Raw genomic sequence first — 7,587 nt, 5'->3', positions numbered from 1 at the left:
AACACGTTTCCCACGGGGACCCAGCTCAGCCCTGGACGATTGTCACAGTATAGCAGAACACAGAGCCCAAGTCATGAGGGGAAAATAAATGCCACTTCCTGCTGGGCCCTGGCAAGCGGGCAGTGTGTCGAGCAGACCCCGTTTCTCCACACCTGCGGGGGGGCTGACACCACATGGCTCTGGTCACTGGTTTTGGGGGGGCCTTGCTGGCTCAGGCGTGGTGATGCGAGGGCCCATGGTAGACTGGAGGGAGGGCTCAGGGACAGTCCCGCAGCTGGCACTGTCCCCAGCAGCCTCATACTGTAGAAACGAGGTCTCAGAATCGCTGCAGAGTGGACTCCCAGGAATTTACCCCACACCTGCCGGTGTTAGCAGCTGCCATTGTTTTCAGATACGGTCCCACTGGGGACAAAACTGGGGCAACTCTCCCTACCGCCTCTGCCCTCCCTGAGCAACTGCGATCCTGAACTCAGCACCTCACCTCTCTGGGGTTTCTGTGAACATTTGCCACCTTTGTGAACACCTGAGGGCGGGTGTGCTCCCGCGCCTCACTGAGGAATCAGCAGAGGCGGAGCCCGCATGCGACTCCCAAGCCAGCGCTCTGTCCTCGCGGAGCAGCGTCCAGGGACAGCACACACGGGGTCCCCTCCAGCCATCTCCGGTCCCCGTGGTCCCCGGCACCAGTGTGTGGCTCCCGACGAGGACAGGGAACATCGCCCCGGAGCCTGTGCCGACCTGGGTCCAGAGTGGTCTCACACAGGTGGGACCACCCTGCCTGGGTGCCTGGGGGCCGCTCTGGCCTGTCCCCTGCCTTTTCACCACATTCACCCCAGTCACAAGCCTGCTCAGACCTCTTCCCTGCGCTCCCATCTGAGACCCTGAGCCACCAAACAAGGGTCCCCAAAGGCCAAGTGAGCACAGCGTGGGCAGTGGGGAGACCAAAGGCCTCAGGAGCTGGCCTGGTGGGAGCTGGTTCACCCTGGACCCTCCTCACCCTCTCTCCTGCTGTGACTCCCACTCTATCCAGGCCCAGCACCCCAGGCCAGGGAGACATGGACTGCAGCCTCTGCTTCCTTAGGTCAGACGAACTTGTCCCCTTGCCAAGCCCATTGCCGTGAGCGTCCTGTCAGCAGACACTTTGCATGTCACTCAGTTGCACACCAGGTCTCGGCACCACTCCAGCTGTGCTGAGGCTGTGCAGCCTTGGTTCTCCAGGACAGCCTTTCGAGTGTAGAACAGTCTTTGCTTTGGTGGCTGTGTGTTGGAGGAGCTGGGGTCTCAGTCCGTGCTCTGTTGCCATCTCGAATTCCTCTGACTGGGAACTTTATGAAGAAAAAAGGTTTCTTTGACTCACAGTTCTGGAGGCTGGAAACCCACAATCGGCTGCTCCATTTGTCCCATCTCCAGGGAGGGCCTGGCTGCTTCACAACCAGGCAAGGAAGTGGGAAGGGAAACAGGGTGTGCATGGGCGTGCATGGGTTTGTGTGGGTGTGCAACAGGGCCAGCTTATTACAACCCATTCGCCAGGGACACCCCAGGTCCTAGACTATGTCACTCCTCTTAAGCCCCAGCAACCCCTGACAACACCAGGCTGAGGCCTATGCCCGTAGCCTCGAGCCCACAGGGTCACACTCAAACCCAGGCGTGTCTAGGAAGTCCCTCCTTAAGCTGAGAGCTGCCATTTTCTCCTGAAACTCCGGTTTTGCTTTTCACAGTTCGCGATGTAACAGGCTGGGTGTCCCATTCTTGTTCAGGAATCCTTCCACGCCCGCTGGCCACACAGCCGCTGTCTCCCACCAGATTTTCAGGGATCCCCCCGAGTTCTGGGACTACTTTCAGTGGGGTTTTTATTTTCCTTTTTAAAGTTAACATACACATATTTATTGTAAAATAAATTCAAGAGGCAGTGAAATTGGTATAATTAACATAGATGTATTTACAAAATTACAGATGGGAGGCATGGCTAAAATGAAGAAAAAAGGACAGGATGGATATGTTTTTTTGCTATCTGAAAGTTCTTCATTTCCGCTTAAACATGAGCTATACAAAAATATTTATGAGCAAAAGCCCAGTGCATCATTTTTTAAAGCTTGATCAACAGTTTTTCTTTTCGTAAATGTGCACAATATTTTTTTAAATGAAAAGCCTTAGAGTTAGTAAGATAGAAAATTGATGAAAGGCAAGCCAGCCAGTAAAGCATTATTAAGGTAATACGGAAAATAGAATCAGCCCAGCGCTGACGCACAGCAGGCTGCCAGTGCTCCAACTCCCAGCCCTTGCACAACAACACTCTTTCGGCCCCTGGTGCCGTGCCAGGAGACCACGCGCCCTGCGTGGACGTGAAAGTGCTGTTGCTATGCTTGCAGGGCCCTGCTCTGTGGACAGCTGTTAAGGTTTCTACTTTTCTTAGTCCACATTTCCAGTGCACAGTGACCCCGTCGCAGTGGGGGATCGCTGCCTCCCTCGGGGCCTTCAGCTTGGCGTTCCCTCGGGGGTTGTGTCATTTCTCCTCACGGCCCCGTGTCCGGCCCTGCCCAGCCGCCTCATGGCTCACATAACGGCATCAGCTCTCTCAGCTTTCGCATTCAGATAAGCACAGGAGCTTTAAAATCAGTGCAGCTTTCCCTCTGTCCAGTCCCGACGGTGGCTCTTTCCTTCCTTGGTTTGCCTGGCAGAATATGGGAGCAGGACCGCAGGGGTCCTCTGTCCCTGGTGCTCACAGGACTGTCCCCAGGAGCCCAGCTTTGCTGCCCAAGACCCGTGACAGGACCAGGACTCCCCCTTGCGGTGAGGCCTTGGCAAACCCAGGGCCAGCCATCTACTCCTGCCAGCTCTGGCTCTGCATCCTGCTAAGACCGAGATCTGTGGAGCCGGGAGAGCTGGGGACAGGGACAGAGCTTAGTGACACTAGTCACACTAGGGAAAGAGAGAGGGAGTATGTCAGCCTGCCCATTGTGGCAACCACTAACCATCTACAACCTAGCATCACACTGTAAACCTCACACATACACCATTAAATATATTCCCCGAAAAGGCCTGAGGCTTTTCTCCTAAATCTGTGCCCTCTCGGCCACCAAGTGTCTCTGGCTCCTCCTGCTGCTCAATTGGAGTACTGCAGCTGCAGCCCAAGGCCCTGCTAGGGCAATGCGTACCAACCGGCCGTCCCTGCGCACAAGTGAACCTGGGATGACAGCTACTCCAAGAGCCCGGGGCCAGGACAACAGGCTCGGTCCACAGCTTTCCTCCACAGTTCTCAGTGGTGTGTCACGCCGAGCATCTTCTTGGCTTCGTCCTAGCCAAGTACACTTTTTTTTTCAGCTTTAATTGAGTTTATTGGTACATTTAGGGATACAGTACAGTTACATTCATTGTTGGGATCTTGTACCTCTGCATGACAGGTCTTGATTCTCATTTTTCCCCTTGTCCCTGCCCTCCCTTCACCCCCTGCCCCCCTCCCTACCTACAAACACTTTATTTCCATCTTTTCATTATCTCGCATTTTTTCTTTTCCCTTATTACCCTCCCCCTACCCATCCCACCTTCCCTACACCTTTAGCTCCTTTCTTCCCATTTCTAAATGTCAGTAATCTTATTAGGATCTTATGTATTATTGCAGATTATTCACACCAGAGAAAATATTCGGTATTTACACATGTGTGCCTTATTTATTTCACTTAGGAGTATATCTTCAATATGTATCCATTTTCCTACGAATGAATCTATTTTCTCATTCTTTATGGCTGAGTAATATTCCATTTTATAGAAAAACCCATATGTGCACCCATGTTTATAGCGGCACAGTTTGTAATAGCTAGATCTTGAAAATAGCCCATTTGGAAACTTGATAAACAAGTGTACTTTTTTAATGAAAGATCCATACAATTTTCCCCCTGTGCTTTGGAGTCATCTTCTGACCATGTAGGATTTGCTAATACATTCTAGGTACTTGTGGTTTGTCAGGCACATGTTTCACAAAATCTTTCTTCCAGACTGTGCCTTACTAACTACTTTATGTCTTTTAAAAAGCAAGATTTTCAGTCTCAGTGCAGGTGATATTTTTTTTCTGCTAGTTTGTGCTTTTTATGTCTTTAGAAATCTGTCTACTGGGGCCAGGAATGTAGCTCAGAAGCAGAGTATCTGCCTGGCAAGCACAAGTCCAAGTTTGATTCCTGGTACCGCCTAAAAAAAGAAAAGAAAAGAAATCTGTTTATCTCAAGAGCACAGGATTTTCCTTCTGTTTTCACTGGAGGATTGGTCATTTTGCTGCAACATTTGGTGTGTGATCTTGTGTCACCTAAGGGTGAAGGTTTGCTTCTCCCACATAGGAGAGAGGCACCCACGGTTCTTGTTCAAAGGACACCTCCACCACATAATGACCTCGGCGCCCGGGTCAGTGTCCAGGGGCCACAGGAGCAAGGCACTGTCCCTGCACACTGCACTGTGTCCCTGCACCTCTGTCCATCCCTGGCCAGCACTGCTTTACGTCATCTCCTGAGTCAGCCTTGAAGTTGGCTGCCTCAGCTCTTCAACTCTTTCTTCTTCAACACTGTTTTCGGCTTACTAGGCCCTTGCCTTTCCACATAAATTTTTAAATTAGCTTTTGTTAATTTCTTCCAAAAAGAAATTTATGGTAGGAATTTTATAGCTATTGCACTGACTTTAAATAAATTTGGGGAGGATGATATCGCCAATATTAAACTTTAAACCATGAACATGGTGTATAGCTTATTTGAGTCTTTCAATTTTGCTTTTTAATATGTAGTGGTTTTTGGCTAGCATATCTTACATAATTGTTGCTAATCTTCATTCTTGATTCTATTATCATGAAGTTACTCTCTCTAACTTAAATTCTATTATACAGAAATACAATCTGCTTGTATGCTGGCAATGTCGCCAAATTCACTTACTTTTCTAGTAGCTTTTGGGGGTTTCTGTGGGGTTACTACGTGAACAGGAATGGGGATGTTACCAGAGCCCCTGCAGTGGGTCCTGGTCTCCTGTGAGCCACAAGAGCACAGGGATAATTAAAGAGTGAAGACAGGAAATGAGACTCGAAGGAGAGCTGGGTTTGGGGCCTGATGGATGCTGCTCTGGGCAGCAAAGACAAAGGCACTCGGGGCTTGCCTCTATTTCCTGGGTTCATGGGGAGTATCAGACGACTCAGAAGGCTGCAATAACCCTAAATTGACGAGGATCTTATAATCGGAGGGAGTATCGGATGACTCTGAGGGTGGCAGGAATCCTAAGACCACGCGGATCTTGTGCTGATGAGGACCATAGGTCAGTGAAGAGCTCATGTTGATGAGGCTGGTGAGGTGAGCAAGGCATTCATACAACAGTAGGTAGGTGAGTTAAGCTGAGAAGGGATTTGTCCTTCCTGGGTGAGACCTTTCTCTTACTACTCGGTTCTCAAAGAGCCATGATATCTTCAGCTGATGCAGTCTCGCCCTTGAGCATCAGCACCACAGGACCTTTGAACCATGACTGGAGACAGAATAGAGCTATGTTCTGGCATGCGATAGCCAGTCCGCAAGAAGACTAGGCTCAAACAGTCCTAATCATTATTTAATTCTGAAGTGATTTTCCCCAAAATTATGTAGAATGATTCTGAACAATCTGCAGATCCAGACAGTTTCTATCCCTCTAAAATTAGTGTTTTGTAGTTCTCGTTCTTGTCCTACGGGGCCTCCAGGTCCTCAGGTGGAGGGTCAGAGGCAGACATCTTCCCTGGCTTCCACTTACTTCAAGGTGCAGTCAGGTTCCTACAATGTCCTCACGCAGCAGAACATGTTCTCTTCTGCTCCTAAGGGTTTTTGTCTTTAAAGAGTGATGGAGCCAGGTGTGGAGGCGCACACCTGTAATTCCAGCACTCGGGAGGCTGAGGCAGAAGGATCTCCATGAGTCAGCCTGGGCTACATAGTAAGTTCAGGGGAAGCCTGAACTACAAAGTGAGAAAGAAACACACAAAAGTGGTGTAGCCAGGCACAATGGTGCATGCCTGCAGTTCCAGCAACTCAGGAGATTGAGGCAAGATGATCACTTAAACCCAGGAGTTTAAAACCAGCCTGGACAAGATAATAAGACCTCAGCTCAAAAGGAAAAAAAATATATTCTTTCAATGTTTTTCACTTTATTTTCATTTCATTTATTTGCTGTACTGGGGATTGAACCCAGAGCCTTCACACTGAGCTACATCCACAGACCCTTTTTTGATTTTGAGACAGGGTCTCACTGAGTTGTTAAGTTGTCCAGTCTGGGCTTATACTTGCTATCCTCCTGCCTCAGCCTCCCAGCCTACAAGGATTGCAGCCTTAATGTTCTTGGTTTGTTTTTTTTGTTTTTTTTTTTTTCTATGTGGCACTTAGATGTCTGTTTTCCTTCTCTGCTTTGACTGACTGCAGCCTCCTTGGTCCTGATGGAGCAGCCTTTGCATACACATTCCCTGGATCAGCTCGCCAACTCTTGGTTGTAGATTTTTGTATCGCTGTTCTAGAGAAGCATTGAGCTGTTTGTTTTTCCTGGATGCCATTGGTTTGGAAATCAGTGCAGACATGAACCCTGAATCAGGTTGGGAAGTATAGCAATGGGGTTATTTCTTCTCTAAATATTTGACAGCATTCACCAGTGAACGCATCTCAGCCTGGAGTTTTCAGTTTCTAAAATCTATAGAGGCCTGCTTGAGTATTCTATTTCTTCTTGGGAAATTTTGCAAATTACTTCACTTTGTTTGTTGGTTGGTTGGTACCAGGGATCGAACTCAGGTCCTTGGGCTTTCAAGGCAGACAGTGGAACCACTGAGCCAAATCTCCAGCCCACAAATTACTTCATTTAAGAAATGTATCTGCTGGGCCAGGAATGTAGCTCAATGGCACCACACCTGCCTTGAAAGGTCCAGAGTTCAATCCCCAGTACTGGAGACAAAAGAGAGAGAGAGGGAGGGAGAAAGAGAGAGAAAAATGTGCTATCTAAGTCAGCAGCTGCCTTAGCAGAGCTCACTCCCCTGATACCCTCCAAGGCCCGCACCTCACCCTGCCCACCTCCCCACCGGCGGAGCAGGTCCGATTTTATGCTTTTAGGGAGAGCGACCCTGTCTCCCACTTCACGGCTACACTCTGGGCTTGGAAGTCTGTCTCATTTGGGGTTTGTTTATTTATCTCCATTATTTTCCCTAGTTTCGCTTCTTCCTTTACTAGGTTATTGAGGCGACATTAGACCTTCCTTTTCTCTAAAATAAGGACTGTGCTAGAAACACCCAGGAAACATCGTGACTGCTTTGCCTTCAGTTTTAATCTCTTTTAAACGTTTCCTACATTCTCTCGTACTTCCTCTTGATCAAGGATTTTATTTATGTATTTATTTATTGGTGGTACTGGGGATCGAACATTTATATCCCCAGCTATTTCATGTCACTTGTTAATATCATTATTTTCCTTTTGAGACAGAATCTCACTGAGTCTATGAATTGTCCAGGCTGGGTTCTAATGTGGAACTGTTCTTGGGCTGGGGATGTAGTGCAACAGCACCTCGCCTGCCTGGCAAGCGCAAGGTCCTGAGTTTGATTCCTGGTACCAAAAAAAAAAAAAAAAA

Source organism: Fukomys damarensis, unplaced genomic scaffold (genome assembly GCF_012274545.1).
Source record: "Fukomys damarensis isolate Sample0158 unplaced genomic scaffold, DMR_v1.0_HiC HiC_scaffold_16, whole genome shotgun sequence".
NCBI classification, from domain to species: Eukaryota; Metazoa; Chordata; class Mammalia; order Rodentia; family Bathyergidae; genus Fukomys; species Fukomys damarensis.
The sequence above is the reverse complement of the archived record's forward strand: the minus strand, read 5'-3'. Positions refer to the sequence as shown.